This window comes from Lepisosteus oculatus, unplaced genomic scaffold (genome assembly GCF_040954835.1).
Source record: "Lepisosteus oculatus isolate fLepOcu1 unplaced genomic scaffold, fLepOcu1.hap2 HAP2_SCAFFOLD_144, whole genome shotgun sequence".
NCBI classification, from domain to species: Eukaryota; Metazoa; Chordata; class Actinopteri; order Semionotiformes; family Lepisosteidae; genus Lepisosteus; species Lepisosteus oculatus.
Genome location: NW_027167693.1, coordinates 89,759 through 116,125, shown reverse-complemented (window position 1 = coordinate 116,125; position 26,367 = coordinate 89,759). Strand labels below are relative to the sequence as shown.

The following is a 26,367-nucleotide window of genomic DNA, read 5'->3' as shown; positions in this document are numbered from 1 at the left end:
GCTTGGTTTTTAAAGCACCAAAGCACTATTTGTATGAAAGGTGCTCTATAGATAAAGTTTATTATTATTATTTTTAATATTATTATTATACTTTGTTACATTTTTGGTTAGGACAAAGATTCTAGTAGAGGTGGCCTCTTTTACCCCGTTCCAAAAAATTGGAAAACTACCTTCAGAATACACTGACAATGACCATCTACTGTCTCCTCTAACTGTGTATTGTCATCATGCATATCTTGTGTATTATTTATTGTAGTTGGTTTTGTCATTCTGTAAAGAAGCCACCTTTCAAGGCACTATATAAAATAATGTTTGTTATTATTATTTACATTTTTCATCGTTAAATCTGGCGAAGTCTTAAGAGAATATCAAAGAACACGTTGCTCTTACCTTTCCATTCCAAGAAATGCCCTCAGCTCGGATTGCAGAGATTGACCTCTCTGTCTCAAATTCTGAGAAACATAGACTCGATTGAAAAATGACCATTTCCTAAGATTCACATAACATCACCAGTCAACATTTGCCACTTGACATCAATAGAAACCATAGAGTACATGACATTTCCAATCAGTTTTCTTTCAAGGTACAATACCAATCGCCTTGCCAGAAGAGTTATACTGCGGTAGATAAATATTACAAATGTCAGATACACGCAGAGTTGTTTGGATTACTATGAAAAGATTGGCAAATATATTTATGTTCATTATATTTCTTGGAGTGACAGAGCTAAAGAGAAAACAATACTTACCTTTATCTCTGCAGACAGGATCGCAAGGGATTCCCTTATACTGGGTTCCTATGTAACAAATAATACATTATTCAAAAAACATGATATTTCTCTGTCCATTGGCAGCATGATTGTTTATCATTACAGTTTTAGTTAGCTTTAATTTTGTAAACCCCAAGTAAACATAGTTTGTGCCTTTCTCTGAACTTTTTGGCATTTCAGTTCAGTTGTTTGTAAGCTTATTTTACAGTTGCTAGGTTGATGAAGTTCCTGAACTGTGCAGTATTTCTTTTGGGTCTGGTGCAAATCATATTCTAGCGGTTGGGGGAAAAAAGCACAGGTGCCATCCCACCATTAAACCCTGAAACTTACCTTAGCCGATTCTTCAACTAAACCAGACATGTTAACTAAGTGTTACAGTATGTTTCAAAGTGTGTATTTTAGCAAACACAACTGAAGTTCTGTTGTCTCCTTGGAGACACCTGGAACTGGTGTGATGCTGGTTCTATGACATCATTCGTTCTAAATGTAAATGCAGGTATTGGCACAACATAGTAAATTGATGTAAAGTTATGGATCCATTTATGATTTTCACTCAGTTTGAAAGAGTTCCTGTCGTGTGGTTCAACTTTGTGTTACGGAGGGTTAACTGGGGTTCTGGCTACTAGCTAGGCTTGGTCATTCAGTCATCTGGTTCATGAAATAGGAAGCTAAGAGATCTGTGTTTTAGTTTTACTGTTTGTTTTTGTTCCATAGAATAAGAAATGTTTCATTAATATTAGTAATAGAGTAGCTGTTTCTCTAAACAGTGTGTGTCAGTTTGCACTGCAGGTGTGCCAGGTAGAGACCATTTAAGAACCCAAAAATATGCTGTCATTTACTGCCGTGGCTAATTTCTGTTAACCTTGTCTCTCACTCACTTTGATGAGCAAAATGTTCATACATAAAGCATACATTTCTGATTGGTCAGAAGAAGCTTCTTAACATATAAGGTATAAAGAAAGTCAGAAAGTTAGGCACTTAGGTCAGCCTTAGGCAGTTAACCAAGACCATAATCCGATAAGAAGCTATTCCCTTTCATGTTGCTAAATCACATGTAGGATACATGAGTTACACCTCCACTTAAGAGACCTTAAAGAGACCTTGGCCAGCCAGGAGTGTAGAAAACCGTAAAACAGTTCTTGAGGACCTAATTGTTAACTCTTAACAGGCAAAGGTTCCTTCAGTCCTATGAGAAATATTTTAGAATTGAACTAAAGTGTGTTTCCGATACAGGAGCATATGTCTGTCAGGGCCTGTTGGAGAGGCCCTGGATGAGAACCCCTGGCTGCAGTTCCACATCCCCCTGAAAGTAAATAGAGCCATAAGCACGGAGCTAAGGACACTGCTCCAGGACATGCTGGCTGTCGATCCTGACCAGCGACCAGAAGCCATCCAGCAGAAGAAGCAAGTCAGGCAAGCCATGGCACGAGAGAAAACATCTTTGTAGTGACTGATAGCAAGATGTCCGTGACCAAGGGCAATTCGTCTGAGTAAAGTCTGATTTCATTTTTATGTCCCGAAAGGCCACTGCCTTTGTGCTGTAGATTTCTGATTTAGACGGGCATTTCTATGGACAACTTTGACTTTTCTGTGGGTCCAATGAAAATAAGTTTTTTAACTTATTCTTTGTTACAGCTTTCGAAAGTTTAGAGACATTCACTGAGTTGACGATAAAGGAAAAGTTTCATCTTTCACCTCTTGGAAGGTAGGCCGGTCAGAGGTACAATATATGTCTTCATGTCTTCATCCTCCATGTTTGTAACTACAGGTTTCACAGTGTTGAGCTAAGACACAAAAACACCTACAAATGGCAGATCCAAATGTATAAACCTGGGCTGAAAAAGTGTGTACAGTATATACTCTGTGTAGGTCTGATAAAAGTATTCGAGTCAAAGTGTCATATGGATACAAATTCTCATGATTTTGTATTGTGTGTTTTTTCTCTGTTCTGCTTTATTGAAAGAAATCAGATGCTCTTCCTGAAACTTACCTTAGCTGATTCTTCAGCTAAACCAGACAGACTTCTGAAATTCTCAAATATTATCAAATCTTGTTGGTGCAGAGGTGGTGGAGCCCATTACCAACAGACTCACAGCTGAAATTGCTGTGAAAAGGGCTTCTACCAAATATTAACATGTGGGTGAAAATGTATACAATTGTAATATTTCCTTTTTTCCCATTGAAAGTATAACATATGTGGTGTGAGATAGAGGTCCTCATTTAATTGCATGAAACTCGGGCACTGGCGCAACAAACTGAACAAAGTTCAAGGGGGTATACGCTTTCTGTAGACACTTTATTTCCTCTTTTTCCATACACTAAGAAATGATTTGGGAAACCTGTGGGACACTGGAGGTCATTATACATGAGCCTCTTTCTGCACCTTTTAAGCCATTGAAACCTAGTTGCCTTGTTACAAGGTCTAATATTACAGTAGGTGTGGTTTCCGTCTCCTAATTTCTGAGAATGATCAAATTGGGGAATAAGTTGTAGGGAATACCACTCTTGCACTTCTAAGAAAAGACTATCTCAAATGAAACTCGCTATAGAAAGACATCTTGTTGAAAAATTCTTTATTTTTTGTCATTTCTAAAGAAAAAACATTCATCAAGTCCTTCACAAATGTTTTGTTTGTGACTTTCTCTTTTGTTCCCTTTCACACTCAACTGAACTATGTGTTATGTCTTGTAAACGTAATCAAACATTTCACCTAGGTGTGTGGGTTAACACAAACCCATATTCTATGAAACATTCAGTTTTTCATTCAAGTTTTTTCTAACAATTGCATCCATGCTAGGACTACAGTAAACAACACTTTTTACTAAAGTAAATCAAATTGTTAATTAAACAAGACACATTGTTTTAAATGTATGCAATACGACGACACTAAAAACAACACTGAAACTTTTCATTGAAATACTGGACGAGATTGTGCATATTCAATGGATTTCTCCTGGTGCTTTTTTTCATCAGTCTTTTCATATTCTTGTTCTCTACTCAGGTGTCTCCTGTTCCTTTGGTGATGTCTGCTGTACACACATGGTATCATACACTTGAGCAAAGTGTGATACCACCGTTTGTTCTTCTCCTAAAATAAAGATGAACATTGACAAAAGTCAGAAGCACTCTTTTCTTTGACAGACGAACAAAACAATGCAAGAATAACCATACTCTCTGTTCCTTACTCATTTCTACCTACCTGTTTGACCACTTTGTCTGCTTCAGTCAGGACAGGGTGCTGGGGCTGACTCTGAGCAATCTGAGAAGAGCTCTCTGTGATCTTCTCCCCTACAGTGGCTACATTGTACTCTGTTTGAAATCCAGGTATCGCCTCCGGTAAGTTCCTCGGTCCTTTTTGGGACTTGAAAGGGTAGAATCATTTTGTGACTACATTTCCTTGTCATGCACTGATATGTTCTGGTTTGTGTTCGATTACTGCAGGCGTTCAAGTACTTTCTTTTTTGTTCTAGATTGGCAGTGTTTGAGATGGTAGGAACTTGTCATATTCTCAACTCTGAATGCTCTGTAAACATACTATTTTAGCAATTCTTAGAAATCTGAAAACAGTGTTACCTGTATCAGTTTTTGTCTTGGTAGTAGTATTGCAGCTCCAACATCAGCACTTAAATAATGGTTTGTGATGTTACTTGTCCTTGGAGTTAGTATACTCCTGAGAAGTCAAGAGAAATCTTACGTAAGCATTAATTATGTTTCACTTTTGAAAGCAAAGTACGTGTCAAGTACTTTGAAGGCATTTGTTGATACTTTTAAGCACTTTCGTTGATTATTATTATCCTTCAATAAGTTATTACAAGTCCAACATTCTCTACATGATCTCACTCCATATTCAGAATGTGGGAATACAATTGTTTTAAGGAAATGCCACTGAATAGATAGTAGCTGCACTCTACAAAGATGAATTTGCTAATTAATCAGTCAGGGACACAGCTTATACTTCAGTAGTCTTAGATCATGTAATGATGATTATTGTACTTTATAACTAGCAAAATCCCCATATCCTGTTCATTGCCCCTTTTTCAGTTATGTGGATTGACTTATCCCTGAAGTGGTTAATTCTCACCTTGACATCTCATAGAACAACTGAATCTCTACCAAGGGTGAATGTGTCCTTCCTCTTAATGTCTAAAAGAAAAGGTTAAAATTCATTGAAGCAAAATGCAACAACCCAAAATGTTGGGGAGGTCGTTTCCACAGTTATTTCATATGACAGTGCTTGGAGTGAAACTACATGACCATGGTGAAGAAGAAAAAACACTTTACCTTGTTCCTCCTGACTGATGTCCTTATGCGTGTTTTGCACAGTTGAGCGTTTTGTGTCTTGTCGTCTGTGTAGGCAACAGCCCTCTTCCCTGGGATAGAACTAGATGATATTTAGACACGTTAATTTGACTTCTCCATTGCTCACATTGATGTGGATATGATTATAATGCTCTGTTTTGTGGGCTTCCCAAGAAAACAATAAATCCCGTACTACTTGTTCGAAATGCAGTAGCACAGATCCTAACAAATACAAGAAAGAGAATATCATTCCTGTTTTGAAAAAACTTCACTGGTCACCTGTATTATCGAGGATAAATTTGAAAGTTCTTTTACTTGTTTTTAAAGCTTTAAGCGACCTAGCACGTCTGTACCTTACTGAATGTCTGTCTTCATATGTTCCTATATGTGACCTGAGATCTGCACATACTGGCCTACTGCAAATACCACATGTGAAATGCAGAAAGAGTGGAGAGGCTGCTTTTTGTTTTTATGCTTCTAAATTATGAAACTCACTTCCACTTTTTATTAGGCAGTCAAGCTCGGTACATTGTTTTAAAAAAACATTTGAAAATGTTGCTTTAAGTTAAAGTGGTTCTTTGTTCTTTCTATTTCTGTTTCTTTTTTTAGTTCTCTTTAATTGTTCTTATTTTATTACGACTTTCCTAATTTTTATTTATTTAATTGACATGTATGTTGCTTTACTGTATTGCTGTATTTTCCTTTACAACTGAAAGTATATCTCTCAATTTTAATATTTTATTTTTACGCTTGGTTTTTAAAGCACCAAAGCACTATTTGTATGAAAGGTGCTCTATAGATAAAGTTTATTATTATTATTTTTAATATTATTATTATACTTTGTTACATTTTTGGTTAGGACAAAGATTCTAGTAGAGGTGGCCTCTTTTACCCCGTTCCAAAAAATTGGAAAACTACCTTCAGAATACACTGACAATGACCATCTACTGTCTCCTCTAACTGTGTATTGTCATCATGCATATCTTGTGTATTATTTATTGTAGTTGGTTTTGTCATTCTGTAAAGAAGCCACCTTTCAAGGCACTATATAAAATAATGTTTGTTATTATTATTTACATTTTTCATCGTTAAATCTGGCGAAGTCTTAAGAGAATATCAAAGAACACGTTGCTCTTACCTTTCCATTCCAAGAAATGCCCTCAGCTCGGATTGCAGAGATTGACCTCTCTGTCTCAAATTCTGAGAAACATAGACTCGATTGAAAAATGACCATTTCCTAAGATTCACATAACATCACCAGTCAACATTTGCCACTTGACATCAATAGAAACCATAGAGTACATGACATTTCCAATCAGTTTTCTTTCAAGGTACAATACCAATCGCCTTGCCAGAAGAGTTATACTGCGGTAGATAAATATTACAAATGTCAGATACACGCAGAGTTGTTTGGATTACTATGAAAAGATTGGCAAATATATTTATGTTCATTATATTTCTTGGAGTGACAGAGCTAAAGAGAAAACAATACTTACCTTTATCTCTGCAGACAGGATCGCAAGGGATTCCCTTATACTGGGTTCCTATGTAACAAATAATACATTATTCAAAAAACATGATATTTCTCTGTCCATTGGCAGCATGATTGTTTATCATTACAGTTTTAGTTAGCTTTAATTTTGTAAACCCCAAGTAAACATAGTTTGTGCCTTTCTCTGAACTTTTTGGCATTTCAGTTCAGTTGTTTGTAAGCTTATTTTACAGTTGCTAGGTTGATGAAGTTCCTGAACTGTGCAGTATTTCTTTTGGGTCTGGTGCAAATCATATTCTAGCGGTTGGGGGAAAAAAGCACAGGTGCCATCCCACCATTAAACCCTGAAACTTACCTTAGCCGATTCTTCAACTAAACCAGACATGTTAACTAAGTGTTACAGTATGTTTCAAAGTGTGTATTTTAGCAAACACAACTGAAGTTCTGTTGTCTCCTTGGAGACACCTGGAACTGGTGTGATGCTGGTTCTATGACATCATTCGTTCTAAATGTAAATGCAGGTATTGGCACAACATAGTAAATTGATGTAAAGTTATGGATCCATTTATGATTTTCACTCAGTTTGAAAGAGTTCCTGTCGTGTGGTTCAACTTTGTGTTACGGAGGGTTAACTGGGGTTCTGGCTACTAGCTAGGCTTGGTCATTCAGTCATCTGGTTCATGAAATAGGAAGCTAAGAGATCTGTGTTTTAGTTTTACTGTTTGTTTTTGTTCCATAGAATAAGAAATGTTTCATTAATATTAGTAATAGAGTAGCTGTTTCTCTAAACAGTGTGTGTCAGTTTGCACTGCAGGTGTGCCAGGTAGAGACCATTTAAGAACCCAAAAATATGCTGTCATTTACTGCCGTGGCTAATTTCTGTTAACCTTGTCTCTCACTCACTTTGATGAGCAAAATGTTCATACATAAAGCATACATTTCTGATTGGTCAGAAGAAGCTTCTTAACATATAAGGTATAAAGAAAGTCAGAAAGTTAGGCACTTAGGTCAGCCTTAGGCAGTTAACCAAGACCATAATCCGATAAGAAGCTATTCCCTTTCATGTTGCTAAATCACATGTAGGATACATGAGTTACACCTCCACTTAAGAGACCTTAAAGAGACCTTGGCCAGCCAGGAGTGTAGAAAACCGTAAAACAGTTCTTGAGGACCTAATTGTTAACTCTTAACAGGCAAAGGTTCCTTCAGTCCTATGAGAAATATTTTAGAATTGAACTAAAGTGTGTTTCCGATACAGGAGCATATGTCTGTCAGGGCCTGTTGGAGAGGCCCTGGATGAGAACCCCTGGCTGCAGTTCCACATCCCCCTGAAAGTAAATAGAGCCATAAGCACGGAGCTAAGGACACTGCTCCAGGACATGCTGGCTGTCGATCCTGACCAGCGACCAGAAGCCATCCAGCAGAAGAAGCAAGTCAGGCAAGCCATGGCACGAGAGAAAACATCTTTGTAGTGACTGATAGCAAGATGTCCGTGACCAAGGGCAATTCGTCTGAGTAAAGTCTGATTTCATTTTTATGTCCCGAAAGGCCACTGCCTTTGTGCTGTAGATTTCTGATTTAGACGGGCATTTCTATGGACAACTTTGACTTTTCTGTGGGTCCAATGAAAATAAGTTTTTTAACTTATTCTTTGTTACAGCTTTCGAAAGTTTAGAGACATTCACTGAGTTGACGATAAAGGAAAAGTTTCATCTTTCACCTCTTGGAAGGTAGGCCGGTCAGAGGTACAATATATGTCTTCATGTCTTCATCCTCCATGTTTGTAACTACAGGTTTCACAGTGTTGAGCTAAGACACAAAAACACCTACAAATGGCAGATCCAAATGTATAAACCTGGGCTGAAAAAGTGTGTACAGTATATACTCTGTGTAGGTCTGATAAAAGTATTCGAGTCAAAGTGTCATATGGATACAAATTCTCATGATTTTGTATTGTGTGTTTTTTCTCTGTTCTGCTTTATTGAAAGAAATCAGATGCTCTTCCTGAAACTTACCTTAGCTGATTCTTCAGCTAAACCAGACAGACTTCTGAAATTCTCAAATATTATCAAATCTTGTTGGTGCAGAGGTGGTGGAGCCCATTACCAACAGACTCACAGCTGAAATTGATGTGAAAAGGGCTTCTACCAAATATTAACATGTGGGTGAAAATGTATACAATTGTAATATTTCCTTTTTTCCCATTGAAAGTATAACATATGTGGTGTGAGATAGAGGTCCTCATTTAATTGCATGAAACTCGGGCACTGGCGCAACAAACTGAACAAAGTTCAAGGGGGTATACGCTTTCTGTAGACACTTTATTTCCTCTTTTTCCATACTCTAAGAAATGATTTGGGAAACCTGTGGGACACTGGAGGTCATTATACATGAGCCTCTTTCTGCACCTTTTAAGCCATTGAAACCTAGTTGCCTTGTTACAAGGTCTAATATTACAGTAGGTGTGGTTTCCGTCTCCTAATTTCTGAGAATGATCAAATTGGGGAATAAGTTGTAGGGAATACCACTCTTGCACTTCTAAGAAAAGACTATCTCAAATGAAACTCGCTATAGAAAGACATCTTGTTGAAAAATTCTTTATTTTTTGTCATTTCTAAAGAAAAAACATTCATCAAGTCCTTCACAAATGTTTTGTTTGTGACTTTCTCTGTTGTTCCCTTTCACACTCAACTGAACTATGTGTTATGTCTTGTAAACGTAATCAAACATTTCACTTTGGTGTGTGGGTTAACACAAACCCATATTGTATGAAACATTCAGTTTTTCATTCCCGTTTTTTCTAACAATTGCATCCATGCTAGGACTACAGTAAACAACACTTTTTACTAAAGTAAATGAAATTGTTCATTAAACAAGACACATTGTTTTAAAATTATGCAATACGACGACACTAAAAACAACACTGAAACTTTTCATTGAAATACTGGACGAGATTGTGCATATTCAATGGATTTCTCCTGGTGCTTTTTTTCATCAGTCTTTTCATATTCTTGTTCTCTACTCAGGTGTCTCCTGTTCCTTTGGTGATGTCTGCTGTACACACATGGTATCATACACCTGAGCAAAGTGTGATACCACCGTTTGTTCTTCTCCTAAAATAAAGATGAACATTGACAAAAGTCAGAAGCACTCTTTTCTTTGACAGACGAACAAAACAATGCAAGAATAACCATACTCTCTGTTCCTTACTCATTTCTACCTACCTGTTTGACCACTTTGTCTGCTTCAGTCAGGACAGGGTGCTGGGGCTGACTCTGAGCAATCTGAGAAGAGCTCTCTGTGATCTTCTCCCCTACAGTGGCTACATTGTACTCTGTTTGAAATCCAGGTATCGCCTCCGGTAAGTTCCTCGGTCCTTTTTGGGACTTGAAAGGGTAGAATCATTTTGTGACTACATTTCCTTGTCATGCACTGATATGTTCTGGTTTGTGTTCGATTACTGCAGGCGTTCAAGTACTTTCTTTTTGTTCTAGATTGGCAGTGTTTGAGATGGTAGGAACTTGTCATATTCTCAACTCTGAATGCTCTGTAAACATACTATTTTAGCAATTCTTAGAAATCTGAAAGCAGTGTTACCTGTATCAGTTTTTGTCTTGGTAGTAGTATTGCAGCTCCAACATCAGCACTTAAATAATGGTTTGTGATGTTACTTGTCCTTGGAGTTAGTATACTCCTGAGAAGTCAAGAGAAATCTTACGTAAGCATTAATTATGTTTCACTTTTGAAAGCAAAGTACGTGTCAAGTACTTTGAAGGCATTTGTTGATACTTTTAAGCACTTTTGTTGATTATTATTATCCTTCAATTAGTTATTACAAGTCCAACATTCTCTACATGATCTCACTCCATATTCAGAATGTGGGAATACAATTGTTTTAAGGAAATGCCACTGAATAGATAGTAGCTGCACTCTACAAAGATGAATTTGCTAATTAATCAGTCAGGGACACAGCTTATACTTCAGTAGTCTTAGATCATGTAATGATGATTATTGTACTTTATAACTAGCAAAATCCCCATATCCTGTTCATTGCCCCTTTTTCAGTTATGTGGATTGACTTATCCCTGAAGTGGTTAATTCTCACCTTGACATCTCATAGAACAACTGAATCTCTACCAAGGGTGAATGTGTCCTTCCTCTTAATGTCTAAAAGAAAAGGTTAAAATTCATTGAAGCAAAATGCAACAACCCAAAATGTTGGGGAGGTCGTTTCCACAGTTATTTCATATGACAGTGCTTGGAGTGAAACTACATGACCATGGTGAAGAAGAAAAAACACTTTACCTTGTTCCTCCTGACTGATGTCCTTATGCGTGTTTTGGACAGTTGAGCGTTTTGTGTCTTGTCGTCTGTGTAGGCAACAGCCCTCTTCCCTGGGATAGAACTAGATGATATTTAGACACGTTAATTTGACTTCTCCATTGCTCACATTGATGTGGATATGATTATAATGCTCTGTTTTGTGGGCTTCCCAAGAAAACAATAAATCCCTTACTACTTGTTCGAAATGCAGTAGCACAGATCCTAACAAATACAAGAAAGAGAATATCATTCCTGTTTTGAAAAAACTTCACTGGTCACCTGTATTATCTAGGATAAATTTGAAAGTTCTTTTACTTGTTTTTAAAGCTTTAAGCGACCTAGCACGTCTGTACCTTACTGAATGTCTGTCTTCATATGTTCCTATACGTGACCTGAGATCTGCACATACTGGCCTACTGCAAATACCACATGTGAAATGCAGAAAGAGTGGAGAGGCTGCTTTTTGTTTTTATGCTTCTAAATTATGAAACTCACTTCCACTTTTTATTAGGCAGTCAAGCTCGGTACATTGTTTTAAAAAAACATTTGAAAATGTTGCTTTAAGTTAAAGTGGTTCTTTGTTCTTTCTATTTCTGTTTCTTTTTTTAGTTCTCTTTAATTGTTCTTATTTTATTACGACTTTCCTAATTTTTATTTATTTAATTGACATGTATGTTGCTTTACTGTATTGCTGTATTTTCCTTTACAACTGAAAGTATATCTCTCAATTTTAATATTTTATTTTTACGCTTGGTTTTTAAAGCACCAAAGCACTATTTGTATGAAAGGTGCTCTATAGATAAAGTTTATTATTATTATTTTTAATATTATTATTATACTTTGTTACATTTTTGGTTAGGACAAAGATTCTAGTAGAGCTGGCCTCTTTTACCCCGTTCCAAAAAATTGGAAAACTACCTTCAGAATACACTGACAATGACCATCTACTGTCTCCTCTAACTGTGTATTGTCATCATGCATATCTTGTGTATTATTTATTGTAGTTGGTTTTGTCATTCTGTAAAGAAGCCACCTTTCAAGGCACTATATAAAATAATGTTTGTTATTATTATTTACATTTTTCATCGTTAAATCTGGCGAAGAGTCTTAAGAGAATATCAAAGAACACGTTGCTCTTACCTTTCCATTCCAAGAAATGCCCTCAGCTCGGATTGCAGAGATTGACCTGTCTGTCTCAAATTCTGAGAAACATAGACTCGATTGAAAAATGACCATTTCCTAAGATTCACATAACATCACCAGTCAACATTTGCCACTTGACATCAATAGAAACCATAGAGTACATGACATTTCCAATCAGTTTTCTTTCAAGGTACAATACCAATCGCCTTGCCAGAAGAATTATACTGCGGTAGATAAATATTACAAATGTCAGATACACGCAGAGTTGTTTGGATTACTATGAAAAGATTGGCAAATATATTTATGTTCATTATATTTCTTGGAGTGACAGAGCTAAAGAGAAAACAATACTTACCTTTATCTCTGCAGACAGGATCGCAAGGGATTCCCTTATACTGGGTTCCTATGTAACAAATAATACATTATTCAAAAAACATGATATTTCTCTGTCCATTGGCAGCATGATTGTTTATCATTACAGTTTTAGTTAGCTTTAATTTTGTAAACCCCAAGTAAACATAGTTTGTGCCTTTCTCTGAACTTTTTGCCATTTCAATTCAGTTGTTTGTAAGCTTATTTTACAGTTGCTAGGTTGATGAAGTTCCTGAACTGTGCAGTATTTCTTTTGGGTTTGGTGCGAATCATATTCTAGCGGTTGGGGGAAAAAAGCACAGGTGCCATCCCACCATTAAACCCTGAAACTTACCTTAGCCGATTCTTCAACTAAACCAGACATGTTAACTAAGTGTTACAGTATGTTTCAAAGTGTGTATTTTAGCAAACACAACTGAAGTTCTGTTGTCTCCTTGGAGACACCTGGAACTGGTGTGATGCTGGTTCTATGACATCATTCGTTCTAAATGTAAATGCAGGTATTGGCACAACATAGTAAATTGATGTAAAGTTATGGATCCATTTATGATTTTCACTCAGTTTGAAAGAGTTCCTGTCGTGTGGTTAAACTTTGTGTTACGGAGGGTTAACTGGGGTTCTGGCTAATAGTTAGGCTTGGTCATTCAGTCATCTGGTTCATGAAATAGGAAGCTAAGAGATCTGTGTTTTAGTTTTACTGTTTGTTTTTGTTCCATAGAATAAGAAATGTTTCATTAATATTAGTAATAGAGTAGCTGTTTCTCTAAACAGTGTGTGTCAGTTTGCACTGCAGGTGTGCCAGGTAGAGACCATTTAAGAACCCAAAAATATGCTGTCATTTACTGCCGTGGCTAATTTCTGTTAACCTTGTCTCTCACTCACTTTGATGAGCAAAATGTTCATACATAAAGCATACATTTCTGATTGGTCAGAAGAAGCTTCTTAACATATAAGGTATAAAGAAAGTCAGAAAGTTAGGCACTTAGGTCAGCCTTAGGCAGTTAACCAAGACCATAATCCGATAAGAAGCTATTCCCTTTCATGTTGCTAAATCACATGTAGGATACATGAGTTACACCTCCACTTAAGAGACCTTAAAGAGACCTTGGCCAGCCAGGAGTGTAGAAAACCGTAAAACAGTTCTTGAGGACCTAATTGTTAACTCTTAACAGGCAAAGAACTTGAACTTGAACTTGAACTTGAACTTTATTGCCATATGTAACCGGTACTGGTACAATGGAATTCTTACTTGCAGAAAGTCTCTCGATTGTAAAACAAGTGTAAAAACAAAACAAAGTGCAAACAGTGCATCAAGACAATGTGCAAACAATAGACAATGTGCAAGTAAACATGCAGGCAGTTTGAATGTAAACAATACAGACATGTAAACAATGACTGGAGACGTACAATAAATAAATTACAATGAGGTAGATGGTGATGGTGTGGGTGTGGTCCGAGGGGGATGGCTAAATGTGTTCGCCAGTCTCACTGCTTGTGGATAGAAGCTATTGAAGAATCTAGTGGTAAGTGTCCGTATGCTCTTATATCTCTTGCCTGAGGGCAGTGGGGTGAAGAGCTCATGCCCGGGGTGGTGACTGTCCTCTGTGATGGCCAGAATTCTACCACGGCAGCGGTCCTCATAGAGCTGTTTAATCTCGGTGAGACCGCAGCCAATGATCTTCTGGGCCATATTGACCATTCTCTGCAGTGCCTTTCTTTCTCGCGAAGAGGTGTTGCCATACCACACGGTGATCCCGTTGGTGAGGACGCTCTCGATAGTGCAGCGGTAGAAGTTCACCAACACATGTATTGGCATCCCCCATCGCTTGAGGCACCTTAAGAAATAGAGGCGCTGCTGAGCCTTCTTCATGATAGAGTCAGTGTTCACAGTCCAGGTTAGATCTTTAGAGATGTGAATCTTTAGAAAGGTTCCTTCAGTCCTATGAGAAATATTTTAGAATTGAACTAAAGTGTGTTTCCGATACAGGAGCATATGTCTGTCAGGGCCTGTTGGAGAGGCCCTGGATGAGAACCCCTGGCTGCAGTTCCACATCCCCCTGAAAGTAAATAGAGCCATAAGCACGGAGCTAAGAACACTGCTCCAGGACATGCTGGCTGTCGATCCTGACCAGCGACCAGAAGCCATCCAGCAGAAGAAGCAAGTCAGGCAAGCCATGGCACGAGAGAAAACATCTTTGTAGTGACTGATAGCAAGATGTCCGTGACCAAGGGCAATTCGTCTGAGTAAAGTCTGATTTCATTTTTATGTCCCGAAAGGCCACTGCCTTTGTGCTGTAGATTTCTGATTTAGACGGGCATTTCTATGGACAACTTTGACTTTTCTGTGGGTCCAATGAAAATAAGTTTTTTAACTTATACTTTGTTACAGCTTTCGAAAGTTTAGAGACATTCACTGAGTTGACGATAAAGGAAAAGTTTCATCTTTCACCTCTTGGAAGGTAGGCCGGTCAGAGGTACAATATATGTCTTCATGTCTTCATCCTCCATGTTTGTAACTACAGGTTTCACAGTGTTGAGCTAAGACACAAAAACACCTACAAATGGCAGATCCAAATGTATAAACCTGGGCTGAAAAAGTGTGTACAGTATATACTCTGTGTAGGTCTGATAAAAGTATTCGAGTCAAAGTGTCATATGGATACAAATTCTCATGATTTTGTATTGTGTGTTTTTTCTCTGTTCTGCTTTATTGAAAGAAATCAGATGCTCTTCCTGAAACTTACCTTAGCTGATTCTTCAGCTAAACCAGACAGACTTCTGAAATTCTCAAATATTATCAAATCTTGTTGGTGCAGAGGTGGTGGAGCCCATTACCAACAGACTCACAGCTGAAATTGCTGTGAAAAGGGCTTCTACCAAATATTAACATGTGGGTGAAAATGTATACAATTGTAATATTTCCTTTTTTCCCTTTGAAAGTATAACATATGTGGTGTGAGATAGAGGTCCTCATTTAATTGCTTGAAACTCTGGCACTGGCGCAACAAACTGAACAAAGTTCAAGGGGGTATACGCTTTCTGTAGACACTTTATTTCCTCTTTTTCCATACTCTAAGAAATGATTTGGGAAACCTGTGGGACACTGGAGGTCATTATACATGAGCCTCTTTCTGCACCTTTTAAGCCATTGAAACCTAGTTGCCTTGTTACAAGGTCTAATATTACAGTAGGTGTGGTTTCCGTCTCCTAATTTCTGAGAATGATCAAATTGGGGAATAAGTTGTAGGGAATACCACTCTTGCACTTCTAAGAAAAGACTATCTCAAATGAAACTCGCTATAGAAAGACATCTTGTTGAAAAATTCTTTATTTTTTGTCATTTCTAAAGAAAAAACATTCATCAAGTCCTTCACAAATGTTTTGTTTGTGACTTTCTCTGTTGTTCCCTTTCACATTCAGTTTTTCATTCCCGTTTTTTCTAACAATTGCATCCATGCTAGGACTACAGTAAACAACACTTTTTACTAAAGTAAATGAAATTGTTCATTAAACAAGACACATTGTTTTAAAATTATGCAATACGACGACACTAAAAACAACACTGAAACTTTTCATTGAAATACTGGACGAGATTGTGCATATTCAATGGATTTCTCCTGGTGCTTTTTTTCATCAGTCTTTTCATATTCTTGTTCTCTACTCAGGTGTCTCCTGTTCCTTTGGTGATGTCTGCTGTACACACATGGTATCATACACCTGAGCAAAGTGTGATACCACCGTTTGTTCTTCTCCTAAAATAAAGATGAACATTGACAAAAGTCAGAAGCACTCTTTTCTTTGACAGACGAACAAAACAATGCAAGAATAACCATACTCTCTGTTCCTTACTCATTTCTACCTACCTGTTTGACCACTTTGTCTGCTTCAGTCAGGACAGGGTGCTGGGGCTGACTCTGAGCAATCTGAGAAGAGCTCTCTGTGATCTTCTCCCCTACAGTGGCTACATTGTACTCTGTTTGAAATCCAGGTATCGCCTCCGGTAAGTTCCTCGGTCCTTTTTGGGACTTGAAAGGGTAGAATCATTTTGTGACTACATTTCCTTGTCATGCACTGATATGTTCTGGTTTGTGTTCGATTACTGCAGGCGTTCAAGTACTTTCTTTTTGTTCTAGATTGGCAGTGTTTGAGATGGTAGGAACTTGTCATATTCTCAACTCTGAATGCTCTGTAAACATACTATTTTAGCAATTCTTAGAAATCTGAAAGCAGTGTTACCTGTATCATTTTTTGTCTTGGTAGTAGTATTGCAGCTCCAACATCAGCACTTAAATAATGGTTTGTGATGTTACTTGTCCTTGGAGTTAGTATACTCCTGAGAAGTCAAGAGAAATCTTACGTAAGCATTAATTATGTTTCACTTTTGAAAGCAAAGTACGTGTCAAGTACTTTGAAGGCATTTGTTGATACTTTTAAGCACTTTTGTTGATTATTATTATCCTTCAATTAGTTATTACAAGTCCAACATTCTCTACATGATCTCACTCCATATTCAGAATGTGGGAATACAATTGTTTTAAGGAAATGCCACTGAATAGATAGTAGCTGCACTCTACAAAGATGAATTTGCTAATTAATCAGTCAGGGACACAGCTTATACTTCAGTAGTCTTAGATCATGTAATGATGATTATTGTACTTTATAACTAGCAAAATCCCCATATCCTGTTCATTGCCCCTTTTTCAGTTATGTGGATTGACTTATCCCTGAAGTGGTTAATTCTCACCTTGACATCTCATAGAACAACTGAATCTCTACCAAGGGTGAATGTGTCCTTCCTCTTAATGTCTAAAAGAAAAGGTTAAAATTCATTGAAGCAAAATGCAACAACCCAAAATGTTGGGGAGGTCGTTTCCACAGTTATTTCATATGACAGTGCTTGGAGTGAAACTACATGACCATGGTGAAGAAGAAAAAACACTTTACCTTGTTCCTCCTGACTGATGTCCTTATGCGTGTTTTGCACAGTTGAGCGTTTTGTGTCTTGTCGTCTGTGTAGGCAACAGCCCTCTTCCCTGGGATAGAACTAGATGATATTTAGACACGTTAATTTGACTTCTCCATTGCTCACATTGATGTGGATATGATTATAATGCTCTGTTTTGTGGGCTTCCCAAGAAAACAATAAATCCCTTACTACTTGTTCGAAATGCAGTAGCACAGATCCTAACAAATACAAGAAAGAGAATATCATTCCTGTTTTGAAAAAACTTCACTGGTCACCTGTATTATCTAGGATAAATTTGAAAGTTCTTTTACTTGTTTTTAAAGCTTTAAGCGACCTAGCACGTCTGTACCTTACTGAATGTCTGTCTTCATATGTTCCTATACGTGACCTGAGATCTGCACATACTGGCCTACTGCAAATACCACATGTGAAATGCAGAAAGAGTGGAGAGGCTGCTTTTTGTTTTTATGCTTCTAAATTATGAAACTCACTTCCACTTTTTATTAGGCAGTCAAGCTCGGTACATTGTTTTAAAAAAACATTTGAAAATGTTGCTTTAAGTTAAAGTGGTTCTTTGTTCTTTCTATTTCTGTTTCTTTTTTTAGTTCTCTTTAATTGTTCTTATTTTATTACGACTTTCCTAATTTTTATTTATTTAATTGACATGTATGTTGCTTTACTGTATTGCTGTATTTTCCTTTACAACTGAAAGTATATCTCTCAATTTTAATATTTTATTTTTACGCTTGGTTTTTAAAGCACCAAAGCACTATTTGTATGAAAGGTGCTCTATAGATAAAGTTTATTATTATTATTTTTAATATTATTATTATACTTTGTTACATTTTTGGTTAGGACAAAGATTCTAGTAGAGGTGGCCTCTTTTACCCCGTTCCAAAAAATTGGAAAACTACCTTCAGAATACACTGACAATGACCATCTACTGTCTCCTCTAACTGTGTATTGTCATCATGCATATCTTGTGTATTATTTATTGTAGTTGGTTTTGTCATTCTGTAAAGAAGCCACCTTTCAAGGCACTATATAAAATAATGTTTGTTATTATTATTTACATTTTTCATCGTTAAATCTGGCGAAGAGTCTTAAGAGAATATCAAAGAACACGTTGCTCTTACCTTTCCATTCCAAGAAATGCCCTCAGCTCGGATTGCAGAGATTGACCTCTCTGTCTCAAATTCTGAGAAACACAGACTCGATTGAAAAATGACCATTTCCTAAGATTCACATAACATCACCAGTCAACATTTGCCACTTGACATCAATAGAAACCATAGAGTACATGACATTTCCAATCAGTTTTCTTTCAAGGTACAATACCAATCGCCTTGCCAGAAGAGTTATACTGCGGTAGATAAATATTACAAATGTCAGATACACGCAGAGTTGTTTGGATTACTATGAAAAGATTGGCAAATATATTTATGTTCATTATATTTCTTGGAGTGACAGAGCTAAAGAGAAAACAATACTTACCTTTATCTCTGCAGACAGGATCGCAAGGGATTCCCTTATACTGGGTTCCTATGTAACAAATAATACATTATTCAAAAAACATGATATTTCTCTGTCCATTGGCAGCATGATTGTTTATCATTACAGTTTTAGTTAGCTTTAATTTTGTAAACCCCAAGTAAACATAGTTTGTGCCTTTCTCTGAACTTTTTGCCATTTCAATTCAGTTGTTTGTAAGCTTATTTTACAGTTGCTAGGTTGATGAAGTTCCTGAACTGTGCAGTATTTCTTTTGGGTTTGGTGCGAATCATATTCTAGCGGTTGGGGGAAAAAAGCACAGGTGCCATCCCACCATTAAACCCTGAAACTTACCTTAGCCGATTCTTCAACTAAACCAGACATGTTAACTAAGTGTTACAGTATGTTTCAAAGTGTGTATTTTAGCAAACACAACTGAAGTTCTGTTGTCTCCTTGGAGACACCTGGAACTGGTGTGATGCTGGTTCTATGACATCATTCGTTCTAAATGTAAATGCAGGTATTGGCACAACATAGTAAATTGATGTAAAGTTATGGATCCATTTATGATTTTCACTCAGTTTGAAAGAGTTCCTGTCGTGTGGTTCAACTTTGTGTTACGGAGGGTTAACTGGGGTTCTGGCTACTAGTTAGGCTTGGTCATTCAGTCATCTGGTTCATGAAATAGGAAGCTAAGAGATCTGTGTTTTAGTTTTACTGTTTGTTTTTGTTCCATAGAATAAGAAATGTTTCATTAATATTAGTAATAGCGTAGCTGTTTCTCTAAACAGTGTGTGTCAGTTTGCACTGCAGGTGTGCCAGGTAGAGACCATTTAAGAACCCAAAAATATGCTGTCATTTACTGCCGTGGCTAATTTCTGTTAACCTTGTCTCTCACTCACTTTGATGAGCAAAATGTTCATACATAAAGCATACATTTCTGATTGGTCAGAAGAAGCTTCTTAACATATAAGGTATAAAGAAAATCAGAAAGTTAGGCACTTAGGTCAGCCTTAGGCAGTTAACCAAGACCATAATCCGATAAGAAGCTATTCCCTTTCATGTTGCTAAATCACATGTAGGATACATGAGTTACACCTCCACTTAAGAGACCTTAAAGAGACCTTGGCCAGCCAGGAGTGTAGAAAACCGTAAAACAGTTCTTGAGGACCTAATTGTTAACTCTTAACAGGCAAAGAACTTGAACTTGAACTTGAACTTGAACTTTATTGCCATATGTAACCGGTACTGGTACAATGGAATTTTTACTTACAGAAAGTCTCTCGATTGTAAAACAAGTGTAAAAACAAAACAAAGTGCAAACAGTGCATCAAGACAATGTGCAAACAATAGACAATGTGCAAGTAAACATGCAGGCAGTTTGAATGTAAACAATACAGACATGTAAACAATGACTGGAGACGTACAATAAATAAATTACAATGAGGTAGATGGTGATGGTGTGGGTGTGGTCCGAGGGGGATGGCTAAATGTGTTCGCCAGTCTCACTGCTTGTGGATAGAAGCTATTGAAGAATCTAGTGGTAAGTGTCCGTATGCTCTTATATCTCTTGCCTGAGGGCAGTGGGGTGAAGAGCTCATGCCCGGGGTGGTGACTGTCCTCTGTGATGGCCAGAATTCTACCACGGCAGCGGTCCTCATAGAGCTGTTTAATCTCGGTGAGACCGCAACCAATGAACTTCTGGGCCATATTGACCATTCTCTGCAGTGCCTTTCTTTCTCGCGAAGAGGTGTTGCCATACCACACGGTGATCCCGTTGGTGAGGACGCTCTCGATAGTGCAGCGGTAGAAGTTCACCAACACATGTATTGGCATCCCCCATCGCTTGAGGCACCTTAAGAAATAGAGGCGCTGCTGAGCCTTCTTCATGATAGAGTCAGTGTTCACAGTCCAGGTTAGATCTTTAGAGATGTGAATCTTTAGAAAGGTTCCTTTAGTCCTATGAGAAATATTTTAGAATTGAATTTAAGTGTGTTTCCGATACAGGAGCATATGTCTGTCAGGCCCTGTTGGAGAGGCCCTGGATGAGAACCCCTGGCTGCAGTTCCACATCCCCCTGAAAGTAAATAGAGCCATAAGCACGGAGCTAAGGACACTGCTCCAGGACATGCTGGCTGTCGATCCTGACCAGCGACCAGAAGCCATCCAGCAGAAGAAGCAAGTCAGGCAAGCCATGGCACGAGAGAAAACATCTTTGTAGTGACTGATAGCAAGATGTCCGTGACCAAGGGCAATTCGTCTGAGTAAAGTCTGATTTCATTTTTATGTCCCGAAAGGCCACTGCCTTTGTGCTGTAGATTTCTGATTTAGATGGGCATTTCTATGGACAACTTTGACTTTTCTGTGGGTCCAATGAAAATAAGTTTTTTAACTTATTCTTTGTTACAGCTTTCGAAAGTTTAGAGACATTCACTGAGTTGACGATAAAGGAAAAGTTTCATCTTTCACCTCTTGGAAGGTAGGCCGGTCAGAGGTACAATATATGTCTTCATGTCTTCATCCTCCATGTTTGTAACTACAGGTTTCACGGTGTTGAGCTAAGACACAAAAACACCTACAAATGGCAGATCCAAATGTATAAACCTGGGCTGAAAAAGTGTGTACAGTATATACTCTGTGTAGGTCTGATAAAAGTATTCGAGTCAAAGTGTCATATGGATACAAATTCTCATGATTTTGTATTGTGTGTTTTTTCTCTGTTCTGCTTTATTGAAAGAAATCAGATGCTCTTCCTGAAACTTACCTTAGCTGATTCTTCAGCTAAACCAGACAGACTTCTGAAATTCTCAAATATTATCAAATCTTGTTGGTGCAGAGGTGGTGGAGCCCATTACCAACAGACTCACAGCTGAAATTGATGTGAAAAGGGCTTCTACCAAATATTAACATGTGGGTGAAAATGTATACAATTGTAATATTTCCTTTTTTCCCATTGAAAGTATAACATATGTGGTGTGAGATAGAGGTCCTCATTTAATTGCATGAAACTCGGGCACTGGCGCAACAAACTGAACAAAGTTCAAGGGGGTATACGCTTTCTGTAGACACTTTATTTCCTCTTTTTCCATACTCTAAGAAATGATTTGGGAAACCTGTGGGACACTGGAGGTCATTATACATGAGCCTCTTTCTGCACCTTTTAAGCCATTGAAACCTAGTTGCCTTGTTACAAGGTCTAATATTACAGTAGGTGTGGTTTCCGTCTCCTAATTTCTGAGAATGATCAAATTGGGGAATAAGTTGTAGGGAATACCACTCTTGCACTTCTAAGAAAAGACTATCTCAAATGAAACTCGCTATAGAAAGACATCTTGTTGAAAAATTCTTTATTTTTTGTCATTTCTAAAGAAAAAACATTCATCAAGTCCTTCACAAATGTTTTGTTTGTGACTTTCTCTGTTGTTCCCTTTCACACTCAACTGAACTATGTGTTATGTCTTGTAAACGTAATCAAACATTTCACTTTGGTGTGTGGGTTAACACAAACCCATATTGTATGAAACATTCAGTTTTTCATTCCCGTTTTTTCTAACAATTGCATCCATGCTAGGACTACAGTAAACAACACTTTTTACTAAAGTAAATGAAATTGTTCATTAAACAAGACACATTGTTTTAAAATTATGCAATACGACGACACTAAAAACAACACTGAAACTTTTCATTGAAATACTGGACGAGATTGTGCATATTCAATGGATTTCTCCTGGTGCTTTTTTTCATCAGTCTTTTCATATTCTTGTTCTCTACTCAGGTGTCTCCTGTTCCTTTGGTGATGTCTGCTGTACACACATGGTATCATACACCTGAGCAAAGTGTGATACCACCGTTTGTTCTTCTCCTAAAATAAAGATGAACATTGACAAAAGTCAGAAGCACTCTTTTCTTTGACAGACGAACAAAACAATGCAAGAATAACCATACTCTCTGTTCCTTACTCATTTCTACCTACCTGTTTGACCACTTTGTCTGCTTCAGTCAGGACAGGGTGCTGGGGCTGACTCTGAGCAATCTGAGAAGAGCTCTCTGTGATCTTCTCCCCTACAGTGGCTACATTGTACTCTGTTTGAAATCCAGGTATCGCCTCCGGTAAGTTCCTCGGTCCTTTTTGGGACTTGAAAGGGTAGAATCATTTTGTGACTACATTTCCTTGTCATGCACTGATATGTTCTGGTTTGTGTTCGATTACTGCAGGCGTTCAAGTACTTTCTTTTTGTTCTAGATTGGCAGTGTTTGAGATGGTAGGAACTTGTCATATTCTCAACTCTGAATGCTCTGTAAACATACTATTTTAGCAATTCTTAGAAATCTGAAAGCAGTGTTACCTGTATCATTTTTTGTCTTGGTAGTAGTATTGCAGCTCCAACATCAGCACTTAAATAATGGTTTGTGATGTTACTTGTCCTTGGAGTTAGTATACTCCTGAGAAGTCAAGAGAAATCTTACGTAAGCATTAATTATGTTTCACTTTTGAAAGCAAAGTACGTGTCAAGTACTTTGAAGGCATTTGTTGATACTTTTAAGCACTTTTGTTGATTATTATTATCCTTCAATTAGTTATTACAAGTCCAACATTCTCTACATGATCTCACTCCATATTCAGAATGTGGGAATACAATTGTTTTAAGGAAATGCCACTGAATAGATAGTAGCTGCACTCTACAAAGATGAATTTGCTAATTAATCAGTCAGGGACACAGCTTATACTTCAGTAGTCTTAGATCATGTAATGATGATTATTGTACTTTATAACTAGCAAAATCCCCATATCCTGTTCATTGCCCCTTTTTCAGTTATGTGGATTGACTTATCCCTGAAGTGGTTAATTCTCACCTTGACATCTCATAGAACAACTGAATCTCTACCAAGGGTGAATGTGTCCTTCCTCTTAATGTCTAAAAGAAAAGGTTAAAATTCATTGAAGCAAAATGCAACAACCCAAAATGTTGGGGAGGTCGTTTCCACAGTTATTTCATATGACAGTGCTTGGAGTGAAACTACATGACCATGGTGAAGAAGAAAAAACACTTTACCTTGTTCCTCCTGACTGATGTCCTTATGCGTGTTTTGCACAGTTGAGCGTTTTGTGTCTTGTCGTCTGTGTAGGCAACAGCCCTCTTCCCTGGGATAGAACTAGATGATATTTAGACACGTTAATTTGACTTCTCCATTGCTCACATTGATGTGGATATGATTATAATGCTCTGTTTTGTGGGCTTCCCAAGAAAACAATAAATCCCTTACTACTTGTTCGAAATGCAGTAGCACAGATCCTAACAAATACAAGAAAGAGAATATCATTCCTGTTTTGAAAAAACTTCACTGGTCACCTGTATTATCTAGGATAAATTTGAAAGTTCTTTTACTTGTTTTTAAAGCTTTAAGCGACCTAGCACGTCTGTACCTTACTGAATGTCTGTCTTCATATGTTCCTATACGTGACCTGAGATCTGCACATACTGGCCTACTGCAAATACCACATGTGAAATGCAGAAAGAGTGGAGAGGCTGCTTTTTGTTTTTATGCTTCTAAATTATGAAACTCACTTCCACTTTTTATTAGGCAGTCAAGCTCGGTACATTGTTTTAAAAAAACATTTGAAAATGTTGCTTTAAGTTAAAGTGGTTCTTTGTTCTTTCTATTTCTGTTTCTTTTTTTAGTTCTCTTTAATTGTTCTTATTTTATTACGACTTTCCTAATTTTTATTTATTTAATTGACATGTATGTTGCTTTACTGTATTGCTGTATTTTCCTTTACAACTGAAAGTATATCTCTCAATTTTAATATTTTATTTTTACGCTTGGTTTTTAAAGCACCAAAGCACTATTTGTATGAAAGGTGCTCTATAGATAAAGTTTATTATTATTATTTTTAATATTATTATTATACTTTGTTACATTTTTGGTTAGGACAAAGATTCTAGTAGAGGTGGCCTCTTTTACCCCGTTCCAAAAAATTGGAAAACTACCTTCAGAATACACTGACAATGACCATCTACTGTCTCCTCTAACTGTGTATTGTCATCATGCATATCTTGTGTATTATTTATTGTAGTTGGTTTTGTCATTCTGTAAAGAAGCCACCTTTCAAGGCACTATATAAAATAATGTTTGTTATTATTATTTACATTTTTCATCGTTAAATCTGGCGAAGAGTCTTAAGAGAATATCAAAGAACACGTTGCTCTTACCTTTCCATTCCAAGAAATGCCCTCAGCTCGGATTGCAGAGATTGACCTCTCTGTCTCAAATTCTGAGAAACATAGACTCGATTGAAAAATGACCATTTCCTAAGATTCACATAACATCACCAGTCAACATTTGCCACTTGACATCAATAGAAACCATAGAGTACATGACATTTCCAATCAGTTTTCTTTCAAGGTACAATACCAATCGCCTTGCCAGAAGAGTTATACTGTGGTAGATAAATATTACAAATGTCAGATACACGCAGAGTTGTTTGGATTACTATGAAAAGATTGCCAAATATATTTATGTTCATTATATTTCTTGGAGTGACAGAGCTAAAGAGAAAACAATAGTTACCTTTATCTCTGCAGACAGGATCGCAAGGGATTCCCTTATACTGGGTTCCTATGTAACAAATAATACATTATTCAAAAAACATGATATTTCTCTGTCCATTGGCAGCATGATTGTTTATCATTACAGTTTTAGTTAGCTTTAATTTTGTAAACCCCAAGTAAACATAGTTTGTGCCTTTCTCTGAACTTTTTGGCATTTCAATTCAGTTGTTTGTAAGCTTATTTTACAGTTGCCAGGTTGATGAAGTTCCTGAACTGTGCAGTATTTCTTTTGGGTTTGGTGCGAATCATATTCTAGCGGTTGGGGGAAAAAAGCACAGGTGCCATCCCACCATTAAACCCTGAAACTTACCTTAGCCGATTCTTCAACTTAACCAGACATGTTAACTAAGTGTTACAGTATGTTTCAAAGTGTGTATTTTAGCAAACACAACTGAAGTTCTGTTGTCTCCTTGGAGACACCTGGAACTGGTGTGATGCTGGTTCTATGACATCATTCGTTCTAAATGTAAATGCAGGTATTGGCACAACATAGTAAATTGATGAAAAGTTATGGATCCATTTATGATTTTCACTCAGTTTGAAAGAGTTCCTGTCGTGTGGTTAAACTTTGTGTTACGGAGGGTTAACTGGGGTTCTGGCTACTAGTTAGGCTTGGTCATTCAGTCATCTGGTTCATGAAATAGGAAGCTAAGAGATCTGTGTTTTAGTTTTACTGTTTGTTTTTGTTCCATAGAATAAGAAATGTTTCATTAATATTAGTAATAGAGTAGCTGTTTCTCTAAACAGTGTGTGTCAGCTTGCACTGCAGGTGTGCCAGGTAGAGACCATTTAAGAACCCAAAAATATGCTGTCATTTACTGCCGTGGCTAATTTCTGTTAACCTTGTCTCTCACTCACTTTGATGAGCAAAATGTTCATACATAAAGCATACATTTCTGAT

General features: G+C 37.3%; 4 long non-coding RNA genes across 4 annotated transcripts; all 4 read right to left on the bottom strand.

Moving 5' to 3' along the window:
- Positions 1-3,770: 3,770 nt before the first annotated feature.
- On the bottom strand, positions 3,771-6,940 carry LOC138226652 (uncharacterized). Its single transcript, XR_011184615.1, has 8 exons — positions 6,916-6,940; positions 6,565-6,612; positions 6,207-6,268; positions 5,051-5,150; positions 4,851-4,912; positions 4,343-4,439; positions 3,969-4,130; positions 3,771-3,857 (listed from the first exon to the last, which is right to left on the bottom strand). It is a non-coding gene; the product is annotated as an uncharacterized lncRNA (long non-coding RNA).
- A 2,659-nt stretch (positions 6,941-9,599) lies between these two features.
- On the bottom strand, positions 9,600-12,087 carry LOC138226654 (uncharacterized). The gene is made up of 6 exons (XR_011184618.1): positions 12,024-12,087; positions 10,866-10,965; positions 10,666-10,727; positions 10,158-10,254; positions 9,785-9,946; positions 9,600-9,673 (listed from the first exon to the last, which is right to left on the bottom strand). It is a non-coding gene; the product is annotated as an uncharacterized lncRNA (long non-coding RNA).
- Positions 12,088-16,318: 4,231 nt separating this feature from the next.
- LOC138226644 (uncharacterized) lies at positions 16,319-19,227 on the bottom strand. The gene is made up of 7 exons (XR_011184608.1): positions 19,210-19,227; positions 18,859-18,906; positions 18,501-18,562; positions 17,343-17,442; positions 17,143-17,204; positions 16,635-16,731; positions 16,319-16,423 (listed from the first exon to the last, which is right to left on the bottom strand). It is a non-coding gene; the product is annotated as an uncharacterized lncRNA (long non-coding RNA).
- Positions 19,228-22,661: 3,434 nt separating this feature from the next.
- LOC138226650 (uncharacterized) lies at positions 22,662-25,475 on the bottom strand. The gene is made up of 7 exons (XR_011184613.1): positions 25,426-25,475; positions 25,068-25,129; positions 23,910-24,009; positions 23,710-23,771; positions 23,202-23,298; positions 22,829-22,990; positions 22,662-22,717 (listed from the first exon to the last, which is right to left on the bottom strand). It is a non-coding gene; the product is annotated as an uncharacterized lncRNA (long non-coding RNA).
- Between the last annotated feature and the right edge of the window lie 892 nt (positions 25,476-26,367).